Raw genomic sequence first — 21894 nt, 5'->3', positions numbered from 1 at the left:
CCTTGCCCTTAACTGAATCTCCCCTTTGGCTTGGGGTGCCATGAAAAAATTGCTGATGGCTTAAGGGTGCTGTGAACTGAAAAAGTTCGGCAACCACTGTATTACTCAAAAACAAGGGCAATTAAAAACAAATCAAGGACATCAACAAATATTCAAAATAAAATACTTTTTCTAACACAGCATTTTTTCCTTTTTAATACCACATTTGAGAGCACTTATTAATTAACACAAAACCATGGCTGTACGAAACTGGATGTAGGGGAAATCTGAAACTCTGTTCTAAACAACTAAGGACATAAAAAAAAGTAGATATTTGGCGGAATCAGAGACATTTGAGACTGCTGCAAAAACTGTTAATTTTTGATATTACAGTATATTGCAGATTGGAGGGCGAATCCTAGTGTCACTGTGTGACAACATGGTTAGAACCATGCTATGACTGAAAGCACACAGGCACAATAACAAGAAATCCAAACACACCAGAAAGTAAAGTAGTAGATTAGGGACACTTTGATGAAATGGTTACAGTAGTATTGAGTCATACTATATACACACGAGAGATTTGTTGAGAAGGAAAGTAATATGCTATGAATTGTATCTTTAAAAGGAAGTGACACACAGGGTGGGGAGAGACGTCAGATGAGGACCATTCTTGCCTCCCTTTTTTTTAGTGTTGTAAATACCACCCTATGGGCGGGGTCTGGCTCTCTTCCCTGATGCCTGGCTCCCCTACACCAAAACACAGCAGCATCGGGAAAGTAGTTATACTAAGTAGGGGCTCTGCCTGCCCTCCCTATTGCACGCACATGTCCTGCACTGGAACACAGAGGTACGTGCTCTGATCTATGGGAATAACCCGAGTTATCACTGCCCTGAGGCTAATGGCTGCTTCTGCTTCTTAATGATATTTTCCACCTGTTGAGCGAGGAGTCCGAGCAGCGGAGAAAGAGGCGACTCTCCCCCCAGGGGGTGACCCGGGGGAAGGAGTATGATGTGCCTCTCTCCAGGGGTGTGATGTGGAGATTACACTAGGGTGTCAGACTATGTGCACGCCAAGTCCTCAACCCGGGCTCCCAGCTCTGTGAATGAATAGAGGAAAGTTGTAAAGCTGTAATAGCAATGTTGCAATCTGTTGCTTATCCAGCCCACCCCCTGTGTGAGCCTACCCGCTGGTGTAAGGGGGGTTTTATGTGATCATTTCCCAGCATGTTGGGTGTTTGTCATCAGCCCGTGTTGTGATGCGCTCCAGCAAGCGAGGCCGCCTTTGTGCCACACACAGCATCAGGCTCTCCTGCACATCATCTCCATGGTAACCAGGGGAAATGGCATGGGTATCTATCTTCCCTGTGTTCCACATGTCATGGGGAGGGACAACATGGAGCATGCTGTTGCTTTCTTACATCTGGGGGTCACTGGGCTTGCAGAATAATAGGGGGTGGTGAGAGGCACCTGTGCTGTTTTGTCCACATCTGCTAGGAGGCTGCAGAGGGTGTATGTACAGTATACAGTAATACGCTGTGTGTGCTCTGCCTGCAAATATTTACCATGCTGGGTGCCAGGGGGCAGAGGAGCTGGTTGGGGAATACAGACAGACAGACAGACAGACAGAGCAGGGGCAGCTGCTGGTACAGGAGTGTAGCCAGTGATTCTCAGCCTTGTCCTGAGGGTGTGCTGGCCATACTGTGCTGTACATGTTAGGGAAACCATTTCCCAAGAGCACAGTGGCTCTCACATCAGTGTTATTATGGTCAGTCCGGCTGTGCTGCTGTGGCAGCTCCTCTAAAAGTGACTGTTTGTGTTCTGGAGGACAAAGCCCAGAAGTGCTGCATACTGTATGTTAGGTCTGAGACTGTAATCAGCCCTGTGAGACGAGAGCCTCATTTTCCCTTTGAAAACATGCATGAGATGAGAGCTCTGGCTAGCACCCTTGCTGCTGGTGATAGCAGGAGGTAGGAGTTGTATTATTAGGTTCCTGTCACCTCACAACTTCACATGGTCCTTAAGATTTGACTGCCAGCATGGGTCTATCAATGGGAACGTTAAGGGTGTGAATTGGGCGCAGTCACATATGCTGATGGGTGCAAGCTGCAGCAGAACTAGGTATTACAATTACTCTTGACAGGTATCTATGGAGGCTGCAGTCTGGCCCCTTTCTACCAAGCCCCAAAAAGGGTAGCTTTATAAACGCTTGGTCCTGAAGGCTATCGCCATCCTCAGACAGTAGGTTCTTTGTGCCTGTGGAGTTATTTGGGGGGAAAAGGATCTTCCGTTCCCTCTCCTACAGTCTCTTTTATAGACTTTCAGAAACTGAAACAGAGTACATGCACAGTATCAGAAACTGTGGAGGGGCTTTTTGAAAATGTGAGACTTCCCCGATGTGCTGGGATATATAAATCTGTTACACATAGCAGGGATAATAATGTAAAAAAATATTATTTCTGCATCAGTAGGCACGATTCAATTCGATGATAGTTGAATAGCGCCAGGAATTAGCTCCTGGGGCTATTCAATACAGCGCAGTGGTAAGTTGGAGAATGACCGTTCTCCCGGACTAAACAGGGTGTTTTGTCGGGAGAACTGGCATTCTCCGACTTAAGTGCCTGGCACGACGTTGTTTCTGTCGTTCTAGGGGCAGAAATCAGCATTGCACTGGCACTTTTGTCAGATGTCTGCTTGCACCCCTTGGAGGGTGCGAGAAGAAATCCCAGCGTTGGGTGTCACAGGGCGCTGTATTGAATAGCCCCAGGAGCTAATCCCTGGCACTATTCAACTGTCATCAAATTGAATTGTGCCCAATTTGTGCTGATAATAATCACAGCACTGCTACGATTATATATACCCCATGATCTAACTATAGAGAAAGAGCTGTAAAGCAAAAAACAAATTCTGTCTAAATAACAGCTGAATGATAAGTGATATAATTTGGAACTCATTTCAGTAAATGGTAACTTTTATAGCTTAAGAAAACTGCATGTTTACAGGCGCGTTACATAGGGACAGGTTGTTCAACACTGCTGTAATAAGTGCTGTAGTATATGTCTTAGCTGGAATATGGCTTTTTCTCTAAATAATATATATTCTTATCGCAAAATAAAGTGTACTGTATGTTCACTAGTTTGTGACCGTGAAACTTCCAGCTCATCTCATTGAGCAGAGTTGGTTATCATATACATTAAGGCAGAGGTTCCCAAACTGTGTGCCGTGGCTCCCTGGGGTGCCTCGGGACACTTGCAGGGGTGCCCTGGGTTTGTGGTCCAGGATCAATTCAAATTATTCATGGTCAATATAATAGGCAAAACCAGTGCTGGTGGCTGTCAATCATAAAATATGTGGCCAAACAGAAGCAAATCTTGTCCCTCACCACACAACTGACCCTAAGGATGACATATAAACGCAATCTACTTAATGTAATATTTCTTTCTAAATTTCTCAATAAGAAATTTTTGGACTAGGGGTGCCGTGAAAAAAATTCTGTTATTCTAGGGTGCCGTGATTCCAAAAAGTTTGGAAACCACTGAATTAAGGTGTTGAAGCTGAAATCTCATTGAACATTGTGATTTATTTTTAGAACTTGTTATTTATTTGGGGACCATATGGACAAGTGCTGAGTGGTTGCTGGTGTCTGAGTCTCTCCGAACTATACCCAAAGATTGGCTTTCCATGTCCTTTATCTTAATAATCCCCTTTCTCAGCAGCAGTGCCCACCAGGAGGTAAATTTACTAAGATGGGAGTTCTATTTAAAATGGGATGTTGCCCATAGCAACCAATCAGCTTCTACTTCTCATTTATCTAGCACCTTCTAGAAGATAATGCCTGGAATCTGATTGGTTGTTATGGGCAACATCCCATCTTAAATAGAACTCCCATTTTAGTAAATTTACCCCCAGTTGTCTAATAACATTGTGAATGAGTTAGAGATTGGATGGAGGAGAATATGATGAGGTGACTTGGAAGGTTTGGTGTGGGCTCAGGGAAGAGAACCACATCGGAGGATTTCATTCTCAGGGACAAATTAATTTAGCTATGAGCACCCCCGGAATGGGTTCCTGTGGCTTTGCTGGATATGTTTCCGATGCTGATTTCTGCTTACAGGCGATGGAGGTGCAAGCAGAGCTCAGTAATCTGTACTGGCATTTATATGCAAAGCGGGATTATTGTTCTCGTCTTCAGTGTCCTTTACTGAATGAACAATGGGCGGTCTCTAAAGTATCTTTATTTCATTTTAAAAACGTGCATGATTGTAATTACCGTTAGGATTTTGTGTGTTAAGATCTGTGAAGAATTTTTTCTCATAGGCTAAGCATTCTCAGCTTTAAAAGTAGAGGTAGCTGCTTTTAAGTAAATAGGAGAATAAGAATAAAATAACAGCTAGAATGAAATCGGCATATCTGTCTAATTAAAGCTCAGTTCTGTACAACATATTTAACAAATGTATCTTGATGGTTTTTTTAAACTTTTTTTGCTATGAAGTCTTTGAGCCGATGATGTCACAGCAACTACAGACAGGCAAGAGGTGGTAATTCCCATTAATAAGATTGTTACCAATTGAAGGTGAGATCTGAAAAGAAAAATATACCAGTGTGCAGTGTATATGTTGCACATTTGTGCATGCAGTAAGCAGGAAACAGACAAGTGCTCAAATGCCTAAAATGTATTGAGAAAACATGTGCTAGCTTTTTCCAGTGTTGCTCTGCAAAGTAATAAGCTCAGTGATGTCACAAAAGAACATGACATGGGATTTGTGGGGAATGAACCATCCTTTACTACTATAGGGCTAAAATTCCTAAAAACGCTCATGGCGTACGCTTTACACAAAGCAGAAATTTGGAAAAGTGATGGCCGTTCCTGGGCAGTGACTGGGAGGTGGCTGGAAGTATGTGCAAAAAGGGTCTGTTCAGTGTGCATTATGGGAGTGTCATAAGCATGTCATTAAAAGCAGCTGCTTACACAGACACACAGCCACATGCATAGGAGGCCATAGTCAGATGGAAAAACAGCACCTACAACACAAGTCTGGGGCATATTTTGATGATGCAACCAATGGTGTTATCTAAGAACACACCAGCCAGTATTACTGCGCATACAAATGCTGAAAGTGGGCGGCGTCTCAGCCCATTAACATTCGGCCGCATAAATGTACACTAGGGAAGGAGTTTGTAGCATCATTTGTATAAACTTGCAGATGGGTGACCGCTAATAGACACTGTGCATGAATCTCAGAATCAGGCCCTTAATGTGCTATGGAAATGTCTATGACCTTGCAGTGTAAAAGGGAGATGTACAGAGTTGAGTAGAAAAAGAAAATAGTGTCAGAACTGGAAATACTTATTCTTCAGGAAATGTGGAGATGACTAGGCTACTATACTTCTAGCATGAAATATGTTTTTAAAGATTTACTGTCCCTGATCTCTTCACTTTGGGAAAAGGGGGATTTATTAATGATAAATGTGGGGTAAGGGGAGGTATTTATTAATAACAACGGTTATGGGGGGGGGGGGGGGGGGGCTGTAAGCTCTTTTGCAAAGCCGTCATCCCTAGCAGGACTTCTGGTGTCTTCACCTGGAGGGCGGCAGCCTTTAGGCCTCATGCCGTCGTCCACCAGGGCTTCTCCAGCATCTTCAGGATCTCTTGTCAGTTCCTCCTCTGCCATCAGACTGTCTGCCCTACCCTCGTGCTGGATAATATTAGCCAGCACAAGGGGGTGGGGCGATGAAATGACGTACCAATTAAGCCCATCTTAAATAAAAAAAATGCCACTGCAACATCATTTTTGAAACAGGAATACAGTACGCCTACTGCAGAACTCTTCCCTTCCAGATCCGGTACGCTGATGGTGTGCTGGGCTGCGTGGACTGGAGATCAATCGCCAGCTATGGTCTCAGCAGCCTACACACAACAACATTGGCGTAACTGCTGATGGGGAGGGTAGTTCACATGTGGATGTTCCTGATCTTTTGGAGGCTATTAAGTTCATTTTACAGATTACGGATGATCCCGAGCCATCCGACCCTCCTAAGAAACCAGATAGGTTCAAGCGACAGAAGGTGGTTAAACATGTTTTACCTCACTCTGACCACCTAGTGGATATACGTCAGGAACCCTGGGGAAACCCGGGTAAGAAGTTTTTGCCTCAAAAGAAGATGCTGGCTTGCTATCCCCTCGCGCCAGAGCTGTCTAAAAATTGGGAAACGCCTCCTCCAGTTGACTCACATGTGGCTAGGATGGTGGTTTCCTCAGCTCTACCTGTCACTACCGTCACGTCTCTAAAAGAGCCTACGGATAAACTGTGGAGGGTTGTCTGAAAGCGATTTACACCCTCACGGGTGCTGCACAAAGGCCCACTATTGCAGCAACATGGGCTGCTGGGGCTATTGAAGCATGGGCCCTAGAGTTAGAAGCTGAAATCGCTTCTGACAATGCTAGACAATGCTTGTCATATATTGTCACAGCTTCTCACTATATTAAAGAGGCGGCTTCTGATGCCGGTATCCTGGCAGCCAAGGCCTTTACTACATCAGTCCTGGCTCGCCGGATATTGTGGCTGAGATCCTGGTCTGTGGATCTGGACTCTAGAAAAACCCTGGAGGCATTCCCTTTCAAGGGAGATATTCTGTTTGGGGAGGACTTAAATAAGATTGTGGCTGACTTGGCTACTGCCAAAACTGCCTGTCTGCCAAGTACCGCTCCTTCTGTGTCGAAGGCTAAAGGTACTTCCTTTCGCCCCTTTTGTCCTTCAGGTAAAACGAAAGGTCAGGCGTACAACAAGCAGGCCCGCACTTCCAAACCTGGTAAGCCGAAGCCCAAAAGAGCCTGGGCTGCCCGTCAGCCAGCTTCCAAGACTGATAAGCCTGCCGCATGACGGGGCGGGCCTCCCCCTGGGGGATCCCATGGTGGGGGGCCGGCTTCTAGGGTATACCCAGGAATGGTTGAAGACCACTTCAGATGCCTGGGTACGGGAAGTCGTCACTCGAGGTTACGCCATAGCCTTCAAAAACCGACCCCCTTATCGATTTTGCCGGATAGACGTCCCGTTGGACCAGACAAAGGCAAACACTCTACATTTGGTGGTAGAGACCCTCCTGGATACAGGAGTCGTAGTACAGGTGCCTCTTGCTCAGAGGGGCCGGGGGTACTATTCTCCACTGTTTCTAGTCCCGAAACCGAATGGGTCCTCCCGGCCCATTCTCAACCTCAAGGCATTGAACAGGTTTGTGAAAGTTTCCAAGTTCCGTATGGAAACCCTTCGCTCTATAGTTCTGGCCTTGGAACCTGGGGACTACATGGTCTCTCTGGACATACAGGATGCTTACCTGCATATTCCTATAGCAGTGTCACATCAGCAATACCTGAGGTTTGCGATTGGCAACCTCCATTACCAGTTTCGGGCGTTACCTTTTGGTTTAACTACGGCTCCGCGAGTCTTCACCAAAGTTATGGTGGTGATGACGGTGGTACTCCGCCATCAAGGGGTCAGGATACTGCCATATCTGGACGACTTGTTAATCCTGGCAAATTCCCCAGAACTTCTCCTTCGTCATCTGGATATGACTGTCCAGTTTCTACAAGCCCACGGGTGGCTCATCAACTGGAAGAAATCCTCCCTGGTCCCTGCTCGGAGCATGGTGCACCTGGGAGCGCTATTGGACACTCACAACCAGCGGTTGTTCTTGTCCCAGGAGAAAGTCCTGAAGCTTCAGGACAGGATTCGTTGCTTCCTTTCTCGTCCGCAAGTGTCGATACATTCGGCAATGCAGGTGCTGGGCCTCATGGTATCAGCATTCAACATGGTGGAGTATGCTCAATTCCATTCTTGCCCCCTCCAGAGGCTGATTCTAGCCAAGTGGGACGGCCTGCCTCACCGGATCAGGTCTCACATGATCTCATTGACTCCGGAGGTCCGTCTGTCGCTGCACAAATTTTTCGGGTTTTGTGTTTTGGTTTTGGATTTGATTCCGCGGGCGTGTTTTGGATTCGGACGCGTTTTGGCAAAACCTCACTGAAAATTTTTTGTCGGATTCGGGTGTGTTTTGGATGCGGGTGTTTTTTTACAAAAAAAACTCAAAAACAGCTTAAATCATAGAATTTGTGGGTCATTTTGATCCCATAGTATTATTAACCTCAATAACCATAATTTCCACTCATTTTCAGTCTATTCTGAACACCTCACACCTCACAATATTATTTTTAGTCCTAAAATTTGCACCGAGGTCGCTGGATGGCAAAGCTAAGCGACACAAGTGGCCGACACAAACACCTGGCCCATCTAGGAGTGGCACTGCAGTGTCAGACAGGATGGCAGATTTAAAAAATAGTCCCCAAACAGCACATGATGCAAAGAAAAAAAGAGGTGCACCAAGGTCGCTGTGTGACTAAGCTAAGCGACCCAAGTGGCCGACACAAACACCTGGCCCATCTAGGAGTGGCACTGCAGTTTTCAGACAGGATGGCAGATTTAAAAAATAGTCCCCAAACAGCACATGATGCAAAGAAAAAAAGAGGTGCACCAAGGTGACTAAGCTAAGCGACATAAGTGGCCGACACAAACACCTGGCCCATCTAGGAGTTGCACTGCAGTGTCAGACAGGATGGTAGATTTAAAAAATAGTCCCCAAACAGCACATGATGCAAAGAAAAAAAGAGGTGCACCAAGGTCGCTGTGTGACTAAGCTAAGCGACACAAGTGGCCGACACAAACACCTGGTCCATCTAGGAGTGGTACTGCAGTGTCAGACAGGATGGCACTTCCAAAAAATTGTCCCCAAACAGCACATGATGCAAAGAAAAAAAGAGGTGCACCAAGGTCGCTGGATGGCTAAGCTAAGCGACCCAAGTGGCCGACACAATTGGACTCTCCTTGGGGATTTGTGATTTAGAAGAACGCACAGTTCTTTGCTGTGCTTTTGCCATCTTAACTCTTTTAAGTTTTCTAGCAGGAGGATGAGTGCTTCCATCCTCATGTGAAGCTGAACCACTAGCCATGAACATAGGCCAGGCCCTCAGCCGTTCCTTGCCACTACGTGTCGTAAATGGCACATTGGCAAGTTTACACTTCTCCTCAGACGATTTTGATTTAGATTTTTGGGTCATTTTACTGAGCTTTATTTTTTGGGATTTTACATGCTCTCCACTATGAAATTGGGCATAGGCCTTGGCAGACGACGTTGACGGCATTTCATGGTCTCGGCCATGACTAGTAGCAGCAGCTTCAGCACGAGGTGGAAGTGGATCTTGATCTTTCCCTATTTTCCCCTCCACATTTTTGTTCTTCATTTTTTAATGTGTGGAAATATATGCCAGTAATATATCAATAGCAATGTCCTACTACTATATATATATATATATATATACTGCGCACAAAAACCTTAAATGCACCACAGGTATGGATGGGTAGTATACTTGACGACACAGAGGTAGGTAGAGCAGTGGCCTACTGTACTGTACTGCTATATATTATATACTGGTGGTCAGCAAACTGTGCAAAACTGAAATGCACCACAGGTATGGATGGATAGTATACTTGACGACACAGAGGTAGGTAGAGCAGTGGCCTTCTGTACCGTACTGCTATATATTATATACTGGTCGTCAGCAAACTGTGCAAAACTGAAATGCACCACAGGTATGGATGGATAGCATACTTGACGACACAGAGGTAGGTAGAGCAGTGGCCTTCTGTACCGTACTGCTATATATTATATACTGGTGGTCAGCAAACTGTGCAAATCTGAAATGCACCACAGGTATGGATGGATAGTATACTTGACGACACAGAGGTAGGTAGAGCAGTGGTCTACTGTACCGTACTTCTATATATTATATACTGGCGGTCAGCAAAATTATGCACTGTACTCCTAGTATATAAGTATATATACTATAATGCAGCACAGATATGGAGCGTTTTTCAGGCAGAGAACGTATAATACTGGTGGTCACTGGTCAGCAAAACTCTGCACTGTACTCCTCCTATATAATACTGGTGATCCCCAGTCCCCACAATAAAGCAGTGTGAGCACAGATATTTGCAGCACACTGAGCACAGATATGGAGCGTTTTTCAGGCAGAGAACGTATAATACTGGCGGTCACTGGTCATCAAAACTCTTCACTGTACTCCTTCTATATAATACTGGTGGTCCCCAGTCCCCACAATAAAGCAGTGTGAGCACAGATATTTGCAGCACACTGAGCACAGATATGGAGCGTTTTTCAGGCAGAGAACGTAGATATTTGCAGCACACTGAGCACAGATATTTGCAGCACACTGAGCACAGATATTTGCAGCACACTGAACATAGAAACTGAGAGGACGCCAGCCACGTCCTCTCACGATCATTTCCAATGCACGAGTGAAAAATGGCAGCGACGCGCGGCTCCTTATATAGAATCTGAATCTTGCGAGAATCCGACAGTGGGATGATGACGTTCGGGCGCGCTCGGGTTAACCGAGCAAGGCGGGAGGATCCGAGTTGCTCGGACCCGTGCAAAAAAAGGTGCAGTTCGGGCGGGTTCGGATTCCGACGAACCGAACCCGCTCATCACTAGACGCTTCCAAGTTTAGTACAGTTAAGTTGTTGGCCTTTCTTCAGCAGGGCCTGGACTTAGGCCTGCGTCTGGCCTCTGTGATGTTAGTGTATTAGAATGCTTAATATTTGTAGACACTCCCTTACTAATCTGTGTAAGCCTGAATCTTCAGTGATGGTCCCTGGGACCAGGGGGATGCTGTGAAGTGGGTGGTCCAGTGTGCAGTGTGTCTGGAGTTGGTGATGGAATAAACAGCACAGCAGTGAACTCACATGTCTCTGTGTCCTGATGACTGGATTTACAAACGTATGAACAAAACATGGTCTCAGAAGAAGTGTAACTTGGCCTGCTAGTGCTCTCAGAGTGTGAAAGATTCCTGCAGAAGTCTGTAAGGCTGTGATAATGAGTGTCTGCAAAGCCTGCCGTGTGCTCCTATCTTCAAACAGTGAGTAACCATGGATAAACTAGCTACTCCAACCGGCATGCTGATGTCTGGTAACTTGTCTGAAAACTGGAAAAGATTTAAGCAAAGGTTTAATATATATCTTGCTGCATGTGGAGCTGATTCAGAGGCTGACAATACGAAGGCATCCATTTTCCTCCATGTGATAGGAGAGGATGTGCAGGACATTTATAATAGTTTTCAGTTTGCTGAGGGGCAGAATATGGTGCTATCTTCTATAATGCAAAAGTTTGAAGATTACTTTGTGCCAAGGAAAAATGTGACATATGAAAGTCTGTATATTGATTTGATCAGTATGTTACAGAGCTGCAATCACTCAGTAAAACCTGAGAATTTGGTGATTTAAAGGATTCACTGATTAGAGATCGTATTGTCTGTGGAATACCTGATAATGGACTCAGAGAGAGACTGCTGAGAGAGCAAGACCTAACACTAGAAAAGGCAGTGACTATGTGTAGATCTGCAGAAATAACTAGATTTCAAGCCAAAAAGTTACACAAGGACACTGATGCTGCTGTATATGTAGTGCAGACAACAGAGCCAAGCAAACCTCCATTCTCAAGAATGAAGCAGTCTAAGCCACAGTCTAATAAGGAAATGTGTAGTAGATGTGGAAATGCTCACAATCCTAAAATGTGCCCTGCTTATGGTAAAACCTGCATTAAAATGTGGTAGACTTCATCACTTTGCCAAATGCTGTAAAATTAAAAGTAAAACAACCAAAGTGCATGCTGTTAAACAAATAGATGAATTCTTTGTGGATTGCATTGAACTTTGCAGTGCAGATAAGAAAGTATGGATTGTCCCTTTAACTGTGAACGAGATTGTCATTCAATTTAAGCTTGATACTAGCGCGCAGGTGAATTTAATATCGTTTCAAGACTATAAGACTTTTAGAGTGAAACCTAAAATTCATCCAGCCAAAGTGAAAGTTACAGGGTACACTGGGGAGAAAATTCCTGTGAAAGGTACATGCTTAGTCAGAGGCGTCACCGGGTGTGGTGACACCCGGTGCACGCCCCTGATCTCCTGTCGCGATCGCGTCAAAAAGGGGGCGCGGCCTTGTACTTGGGGGCGTGGCTTCGTGGGGATCCCGGAATCGTCACTCTGGGGGCGTGCCCAGCATCTCCGGAGATGCTGGGCTTCCCCCAGAGCCAGTCTCCGTCCGCTGTCGGCTCCTCTTCTGTGACAGGAGCCGGGTGCTGTAGGAGACTTTCTCACTGCAGCTCCTGGTTCCTGTCAGTGCGGAGGAGCTGACATTTGGTGTCACCCTCCTCCAGGCGTCACACCCAGGTGCGGGCCGCACCCCCCACACCCGCCTTGTGACGCCACTGTGCTTAGTGACACTGAAATATAAGGGACAACAGTTTAAAACATCTCTACTGATTGTGGATAAAAGTGTGCAACCGATTCTAGGATTAAGTTCCTGTGAGAAACTAAGCTTGCTAAAGAAAGTTTTTATGGTGACATCACAAGTAGAAGATGACTGCAAATCGATGTTTACAGAATACAGAGACTTGAAGGTCTAGGTTGTTTGCCTGGAGAGCATAAAATAAATATAGACACGCAAGTTTCTTCAGTGATACACCCCTGTAGAAAAGTGCCGTTTGCGCTGAGAGAAAAACGGAAACAAGAGTTAAATCGCATGGAAGCCTTGGGTGTGATACAGAAAGTTGATGAGCCTACTGAATGGGTAAGCTCCTTAGTAATTGTTGAAAAGAAAAATGGACAACTCAGAATATGTCTAGACCCCAGAGATTTAAAACAAAGCTATTAAACGAGAACATTTCAAACTACCAACCAGAGATGAAATCATGTCGCAATTTGCGGGAGCAAAATGGTTCAGTAAATTGGACGCATCTTCAGGATTCTGGCAAATGAAGCTAGATGAGGCCAGCTCAAAGCTTTGTACATTTAATACACCAGAAGATAGATACAGATTTCTTCGACTACCATATGGAATATTGTCTGCTCCAGAAGTATATCACAAAAAGATACACATGATTTTTGAACATATTCCAGGTGTTGAAACAATGATGGATGACATTATTGTCTGGGGATCTACAAAGGAAGAACATGATTCTAGATTGAGACAAGTAATGGAACTTGTCAAGAAAGTGAATCTAAAGCTAAACAAGGACAAATGTGAATTTGGCATGAATACACTTACCTTTATGGGCGACGTGGTCTCGGATCAAGGTGTAAAACCAGATCCAAGGAAAATATCAGCCATAGTGAACATGAAATGTCCTAACAACACAGACGACGTCAGAAGATTCCTAGGAATGATTACTTAGGAAAGTTTATTTCTCAACTCTCTGAACGAACAGCATCTCTTAGATGGTTGTTGGACAAAGATAACGAGTGGATGTGGTAACATGAACAAGAAGAAAGTTGGCAAAACTTGAAACAGATCATTACAGAGCAACCAGTGCTAAAATTCTTTGATCCTGCGAAAAGAATAAGAATTTCAGCAGATGCTTCGCAATTTGGCCTAGGCTCAGTGCTGTTACAAGAACATGAGGATACATGGCAACCAGTAATCTATGCATCAAGAGCACTGACAAGTGCTGAAACAAGGTATGCTCAGATAGAAAAAGAACTTCTAGCGATCACATATGCATGTGAGCGATTTCATCAGTTTGTGTATGGTCAAACATTTACAGTGGAAACTGACCACAAGCCATTGGTAGCTATCATGACTAAATCATTATATGACTGTCCCATGAGAATTCAACGAATGCTTATCAGACTACAGAAATATGATGTACACTTGCTGTACTGTCCCGGCAAATACATGTACATTGCTGATACACTTTCTCGTGCTGTGGACAAAAGTGAAGGTTCCAAAAGTCTGATGGATGAAGAGATAGAAGCCTATGTTAATTTGATCGTAGCTTCTCTACCAGTGTCTCTTGCAAGACAAGAACAGATTAGGAAAGAAACTGAGACAGATGACACAATGAAAGTGTTGAAAGATATCATTCTGAAAGGTTGGCCAGCAGAAAAACATGCGTGCCCGCTGTCTATCCATGATTATTGGATGTACCGCAGTGACCTTACAGTTGTCGATGGTATTATTTACAAAGGCAATAGGTTTGTCATACCTGCACGACTAAGAAAAACTATGCTGTGCAAGATACATGAAGGCCACTTAGGAGAAGAAAAATGTAAGCGGAGAGCGCGTGAAGTTATGTATTGGCCAAGAATGAACCAAAACATAGCACAGACTACAGCTACATGTGAATTATGTCTTACGTATAGACCGAAACAACTAGTCGAGCCACTGAGTCCTCACGCAGTGCCAGAGAGACCGTACCAGAAAGTTGGCGCAGATTTGTTTGATTGTAATGGGAAAACGTACATTGTCGTGACTGATTATTACTCTAACTACCCTGAGGTGAAGACACTACATACAACTACTAGTAAAGCCGTAATCAATTGCATGAAGTCAATCTTTGCAAGGCATGGTGTTCCTATGGAAGTGTTCACTGACAATGGTCCTCAGTTTTTCAGTGCTGAATTTAGACAATTTGCTGATGAGTGGGAATTTGTCCATACTACGTCAAGTCCCCACTATCCACGCTCAAATGGGTTGGTGGAAAGTTCAGTAAAAACTGTAAAGAGTCTCATGAAAAAAGCTCAAGAAGGTAAAAAAGATTTCTGCAAAAGTCTTTTAATCTACCGCAGTACACCCATACAGAATGGACTTTCTCCTGCACAAATGCTGATGGGAAGGATGATTAGAGCAAATCTCCCGATACATGATGAACTGCTTAATACACATAACTCAGCGTTGGTCAGACTGAGTAAGGAATGTCAACAGGCGAAACAGAAACTGTTCCATGACAGGCGAGCAAAAAGCTTATCTGATCTAAAATCGGGTGACCAAGTCCGTCTCAGAGATCACGAGAAAGGTATTTGGGTGCAGAAAGGTATTGTGCAAGCACAAGTAGCACCAAGATCTTATACTATACGTGCAGAGCGTGGAACGGAAGTAAGAAGAAATCGGGTGGATTTAAGATCTCAACCTAACCATGAAGACAACATGACTGAAGAATACCCTTCATCTGACATGTATGATGATCCTGATAATGGTGAACAAACCACGATTCTAGAAAGGTCCAATATGGTTGATGAAACGCAGACTGTGTATGAAAGACTCAAAAGGGAAATACGCAGACCTGAGAGACTCATTGAAACGTGTTAGAGGATGTTCTTAATGTGACGTTGTTAATTGTTGCATTGAAGCGTACAGGGCTTATCTTTAAAGAAAAGAGGATGTGATGTTAGTATATTAGAATGCTTAATATTTGTAGACACTCCCTTACTAATCTGTGTAAGCCTGAATCTTCAGTGATGGTCCCTGGGACCAGGGGGATACTGGGAAGTGGGTGGTCCAGTGTGCAGTGTGTCTGGAGTTGGTGATGGAATAAACAGCACAGCAGTGAACTCACATGTCTCTGTGTCCTGATGACTGGATTTACAAACGTATGAACAAAACCTCAAGGTTCAAACATCTGCCTTATCGGTATAGTTTCACAGAAAGATTGCGACCTTACCTGATGTGCATACCTTTACTCAGGGTGTGTTGCGTATCCAACCTCCTTATGTCCCGCCTGTGGCTCCTTGGGACTTGTCGGTGGTTTTGGAGGCGTTACAAGAGTCTCCGTTTGAACCTCTTGGTTCAGCTGATGTTAAATGGCTTTCCCTTAAGGTGGTGTTTCTGCTGGCTTTTGCTTCAGCTAGACGAGTGTCGGATTTGGGTGCCTTGTCTTGTAGTTCCCCATATCTGATATTTCACCGTGACCGGGCGGTTCTTAGGACTCGTCCCGCATATTTACCTAAGGTGGTTTCTTCGTTCCACCTTAACCAGGAGATCATGGTTCCGGCACTTGTTTCTCCTGATCTGTCTCCCAAAGAGCGGTCTTTGGATGTGGTACGGGCTCTCCATATCTCTGTGAAGAGAACTGCTTCTATTAGGAAATCTGATTCTCTCTTTGTGCTGTTTGGATTTCACAAACGGGGCTAGCCTGCTCACAAGCAAACTTTGGCCAGATGGATTAGAATGGTGATTGCACATGCTTATGTGAGGGCTGGTCTATCAGCTCCTGCTCACATTACAGCCCATTCTACTCGGTCTGTTGGACCTTCTTGAGCGGCCCGCCGTGGTGCGACCCTTGAACAATTGTGCAAGGCGGCTACGTGGTCTTCAGTGAACACGTTCATAAGGTTCTATGCCTTCGATACTGCTGCTTCCCAGGATGCTTCCTTTGGACGCCGGGTTCTTGTGCCCGCCACAGTGCGTCCCCTCCCATAAGGAACTGCTTTAGGACATCCCCTATGTCTTTCCTTGTGGAGTCCAGTGTACCCCGCAGCAGAAAACGAGTTTTATGGTAAGAACTTACCTTTGTTAAAACTCTTTCTGCGAGGTACACTGGGCTCCACAAGGCGCCCACCCTGACGCACTTTGCTTCTTTGGGTTGGTATGGCATTAGCCGCTGACACTTCTCCTGTCGTGAGAGTATGGTGTATGTGGCTACTAGCCGTTGTCGTCTCTTTTCCTGCTACTGCATTGGGCTGGTTAACTAAAAACTGAGCTCCTGTGCAGGGAGGCGTGGTTATAGAGGAGGCGGCGCTATGCATTCTGGGAACAGTCAAAGCTTTTGAGCCTGTTGGTGCCTCGGATCAAGATCCTACTCTACACCCCTATGTCTTTCCTTGTGGAGCCCAGTGTACCTCGCAGAAAGAGTTTTAACAAAGGTAAGTTCTTACCATAAAACTCGTTTGTTTTTTTTATGTTTATTAATTGTGTATATATTGTAAAAAACTAACACCCCCTTCTTGGTACTCCTGCAAATAACTGTTCTCTCCTTCATTAATAAACAAATCTTTGTAGATGGTGTTCTTTTATCTTTTGTACTTGGCTTTAATAAATTATGTTGGCTAGAATTCATCAGCTCAGACTTAGTGTACTGAGGATAAAGTGCTCCTGGGTGAAAAGATATTTTCTTGGACGTATTGAATTATGGCCCTCATTCCGAGTTGTTCGCTCGTTGCCGAGTTTCGCTATATTGCGATTAGTCGCTTACTGCGCATGCGCAAGGGTCGCAGAGCGCATGCGCTTAGTTATTTTACTCAAAAGTTAGGTATTTTACTCACGGCATAACAAGGATTTTTCATCGTTCTGGTGATCGGAGTGTGATTGACAGGAAGTGGGTGTTTCTGGGCGGAAACTGGCCGTTTTATGGGTGTGTGCGGAAAAACGCTGCCGTTTCTGGGAAAAACGCGGGAGTGGCTGGAGAAACGGGGGAGTGTCTGGGCGAACGCTGGGTGTGTTTGTGACGTCAAACCAGGAACGAAACTGACTGAACTGATCGCACTGGCTGAGTAAGTCCCGAGCTACACAGGAACTGCAAAGAAATTTCTATTCGCAATTATGCGAATCTTTCGTTCGCAATTCTGCAAAGCTAAGATTCACTCCCAGTAGGCGGCGGCTTAGCGGGTGCAAAGCTGCTAAAAGCAGCTAGCGAGCGAACAACTCGGAATGAGGGCCTATGTGCATATGAACACATCATTTAAAAAAGATAAAGTTACAGTATGATCAAATTTACTTTAGAGTACACTCTGATAAATAATGAATGCACTTATTTTTTTGTTGTATCTATAAGTTTGGAGTAAGAGTGTGGTTAAGCTTGCTTGCATCACCTCTCACCAGTATAGGCAATTTGTTCAGATGTTGAGACTTACCGTTGTTGAATGTAGGGGTGTAGTAGGCATCTCGACATTGAAGATGCCGGCGGTCAGTACACCGGTGTCGGAATCCCAAACATAAGTATGCCGGTTAGGGTTAGGCTGCAGGGTGGGTTAGGGTTAGGCACTACGGGGAGTGTTAGGTTTAGGATGTGGGGAGGGAGGGTTAGGGTTAGGCTGCAAGAGGGGAGGGTAAGGGGTAGGGTTAGCTTACCTTCAAAAAAGTGTTGGGATGCCACTGTTGGTATTCTGACCATTGCCATACACTTTCATTTGTGTTCTATCACATACCTCTGCATGATCCTACCCTTCTTCCCTTCCTACTCTGCATATCATAACACATGCTCTCGGACCTTGGAGACTGCAGGTCATCTACCCTATCACATACACAGATACACGCGCACACAGATCTTGCAGAAGGTCTCGTATTGAGGACTACAGTTATTGGCAGCTTTCTTACATGCCCCAGGGCCTAGATCATTCCTGTTCCAGCAAGAACAGCTGTATCTTAGAAACTGGTTTCTGCATCCCTGGAAATGGAGCAATACTGCATATAACATTGAAAACTAGGAGAATATATCTTGGAAAAGGGCCCAAAATATTGCCTATTCGCACTTAAATTAAACCCGGTTTTACTCAAGTAGTGATTTAGCAATGATGCTGATTTCTTTTTTTGTAACACTACTATGTTTTTAGTAAATTGTGTTACAACTTTGTGTTTAGTATCCTTTCTGAACATGAGTCCATTTGACCACTAAACTAGCTAATTTTCTTTTTAAACTCCACTCAGATTTTATAAATGTTTTATTTAAACTTAGAACATAGGTGGTCATTCCGAGCTGTTCGCTCGTTGCTGATTTTCGCTATGCTGCGATTTGTTGCTAAATACGCATGCGCATGGTACGCAGAGCGCATGCGCTAAGTTATTTAACACAAAACTTAGTAGATTTGCTAATGTTCTTGCGGCGCTTTTCAGTCGCACTGCTGATCGGTGAATGATTGACAGGAAAGAGGCGTTTCTGGGTGGTAACTGAGCGTTTTCTGGGAGTGTGCTAAAAACACGCAGGCGTGTCAGGGAAAAACGCTGGAGTGTCTGGAGAAACGGGGGAGTGGCTGGCTGAATGCAGGGCGTGTTTGTGACGTCAAACCAGCAACTAAACGGACTGTGCTGATCGCAATCTAGGAGTAGGTCTGGAGCTACTCAGAAACTGCAAGGAAATATTTAGTAGCAGTTCTGCTACTCTTTCGTTAGCTATTCTGCTATGCTAAGATACACTCCCAGAGGGCGGCGGCCTAGCGTGTGCAATGCTGCTAAAAGCAGCTAGCGAGCGAACAACTCGGATTGACCACCATAGTTTCTCTTACGCCCTAGAGGATGCTGGGGACTCCAAAAGGACCATGGGGTATAGACGGGATCCGCAGGAGCTTAGGCACACTATAAAGACTTAAAGCGGGTGTGAACTGGCTCCTCCCTCTATGCCCCTCCTCCAGACCTCAGTTAGACTTTGTGCCCAGGAGTAGCTGGACACACACTAGGGGAGCTCTACAGAGTTTCTCTAAAATATTTTTTGTTAGGTTTTTTATTTTCAGGGAGACCTACTGGCTACAGGCTCCCTGCATCGTGGGACTGAGGGGAGAGAAGTCAGACCTACTTCTTCTTAGTTAAGGGCTCTGCTTCTTAGGCTACTGGACACCATTAGCTCCAGAGGGTTCGATCACTTGGTTCGCCTAGCTGCTTGTTCCCGGAGCCGCGCTGTCAACCCCCTCACAGAAGCCAGAAGAAAGAAGCCGGGTGAGTATGAGAAGAACCAAAGACTTCAGTGACGGCAGAAGACTTCAGTAACGGAGGTACAGCGCGGCGGTATCGCTGCACTCCATGCTCCCACACACTTCACCAACGGCACTCACAGGGTGCAGGACGCTGGGGAGGAGCACCCTGGGCAGCAGTTACTGAGGTTTTGGCTGGCAAAAGAAGGGCTATACAGTGTCCGATCACTGTATAGAGTACCCACGCCAGTTTTCAGATTCAAATTTTAGCGGGCTACGGGCTACAGGGGGCGGGGCTTAGCCGCACATTGCTCACCAGCGCCATTTTCTCCTATCTCTACAGCGCTGCCGTACCTCCAAGCTCCCGCAAGTACATGGGGAGGAAAAACAGGGGGGGGCACATAAAATTGGTGTTTTTCCATATATATGGCCGGCGCTGAGCATATTACTAGCTTCGGTTACTGTATGGGCGCTGGGGGTGTGAGCTGGCATACTCTCTCTGTGCTCTCCCTAAGGGCTTCTCTGTGAGTCTGTCCCCGGGTTTGTGGACTGTGTAAGTGTGAGTGTGTCGGCACAAGGTGTCGACATGTCTGAGCCTGGGTGTTCCTCCCCGGAGGAAGTTATGGGGGCTGCAGAAAAAGATTTAAGTATGTGTCTGTTGGCACAGCCGACGGCTGATTGGATGACTATGCTGAGTACACTGAATACAAATGTGGCTTTATTGTCAAAGAGACTGCATAAATCTGATTCTCAGACACAAACACGGAGACAGTCCGTGGAGGACGCATTGTCTCAGGTACAAACAGTCTCAGGGTCACAGAAGCATGCTTTTAACCAGATGGCAGATACAGGTACCGACACGGACTCTGACTCCGATGTCAATTTAAATGAGGCTTCTTTGCATCCGCGGGTTGTCAAGAGTATTCAGTACATGATTATAGCCATTAAAGAGGTTTTACGTATATCTGTCAAGAGTATTCAGTACATGATTATAGCCATTAAAGAGGTTTTACGTATATCTGAGGAACCTGCCGTTCCTGACACAAGAGTTTGTTTATTTAAGGGGAAAAGACCTGAGGTAAACTTCCCCCCCTCTCATGAAATTAATGCGCTTTGTGAAAAGGCTTGGGAGTCGCCTAAAAAAAGGTGGCAGATTCCCAAGCGATTTTTGATGGCATATCCTTTTCCCTCTGACGATAGGGAAAAATGGGAGTCGTCTCCAAATGTGGACAAGGCTCTATCCCGATTGTCCAAGAAGGTGGCGCTTCCGTCTCCGGACACGGCTGCCCTCAAGGATCCGGCAGATCGCAAGCTGGAGACGACTTTGAAGTCCATTTTCGTCAATACTGGTGCATTGCTCAGACCTGCTGTGGCGTCGGTATGGGTGAGTAGTGCTATTGCACAGTGGGCTGAAAATTTAGCTTCTGATATGGATGCTCTTGATAAAGATAATATTCTTCTGACTCTTGGTTATATTAAGGACGCTGCAGATTACCTAAAGGATGCGGCGAGGGACGTTGGTCTCTTGGGATCAAGAGCCAATGCCATGGCGATTTCGGCTCGGAGGGCGCTGTGGATTCACCAATGGAATGCTGATGCCGACTCCAAGAGAATATGGAAGCTCTTCCTTTTAAAGGTAGTGTCTTGTTCGGTGACGGCCTGGCTGACCTGGTGTAGACCGCTACGGCGGGTAAGTCATCTTTTCTTCCTTATGTTCCCACACAACAGAAGAAGGCACCCCATCAGCAGATGCAGTCCTTTCGGCCTAATAAATACAAAAGAGGTAAGGGCTCGTCCTTCCTCGCTTCAAAAGGTAGAGGTAGGGGAAGGAAGTCGCCTGCAGTACCAGGCACCCAGGACCAAAAGTCCTCCCCTGCCTCTACCAAGTCCACCGCATGACGCTGGGGCTCCCCTGGGGGAGTCCCTACCGGTGGGGGGCCGTCTCCGATCCTTCAGTCAGGTCTGGGTTCGTTCGGCTCTGGATCCTTGGGTCTTAGACATAGTGTCCCAAGGGTACAGGCTGGAGTTTCAGGAGATGCCCCCCAACCGGTTTTTCGTGTCGGCCTTGCCAACTTCTCTTCCCGAAAGAGAGGTGGTAAGAGATGCGATACAAAAGTTATGTCAACGGAGGGTCGTGGTGCTGGTTCTCCCGTCAGATCGGGGGAAATAGTTCTATTCGAGCCTCTTTGTGGTGCCGAAGCCGGATGGTTCGGTCAGACCGATTCTGAACCTAAAATCCCTCAATCCATACTTGAAAACTTTCAAGTTCAAGATGGAGTCTCTTCGAGCGGTGATCTCCAGCCTCGAAGGGGGAGATTTTATGGCGTCAGTCGACATAAAGGATGCTTACTTACACATCCCGATATTCCCTCCTCATCAAGCCTTCCTGA

At 45.6% G+C, this 21894-nt stretch overlaps 1 protein-coding gene across 2 annotated transcripts in view; it reads left to right on the top strand.

Annotated features, from left to right (window-relative positions):
- The first annotated feature begins 697 nt into the window (after positions 1–697).
- AGPAT4 (1-acylglycerol-3-phosphate O-acyltransferase 4) overlaps positions 698–21894 on the top strand; it is a 287709-nt gene continuing 266512 nt past the window's right edge. For both annotated transcript variants that reach the window (XM_063919737.1, XM_063919738.1), the window contains exon 1: positions 698–829. The gene's annotated coding sequence lies outside the window, so the exon portion shown is untranslated. The remainder of the gene's footprint in view (positions 830–21894) is intronic.

The sequence above is a fragment of the Pseudophryne corroboree genome, chromosome 4 (assembly GCF_028390025.1).
Source record: "Pseudophryne corroboree isolate aPseCor3 chromosome 4, aPseCor3.hap2, whole genome shotgun sequence".
Lineage (NCBI taxonomy): Eukaryota > Metazoa > Chordata > Amphibia > Anura > Myobatrachidae > Pseudophryne > Pseudophryne corroboree.
Note: the sequence above shows the minus strand (reverse complement) of the source record. Positions and strands in the feature narration are given on the sequence as shown.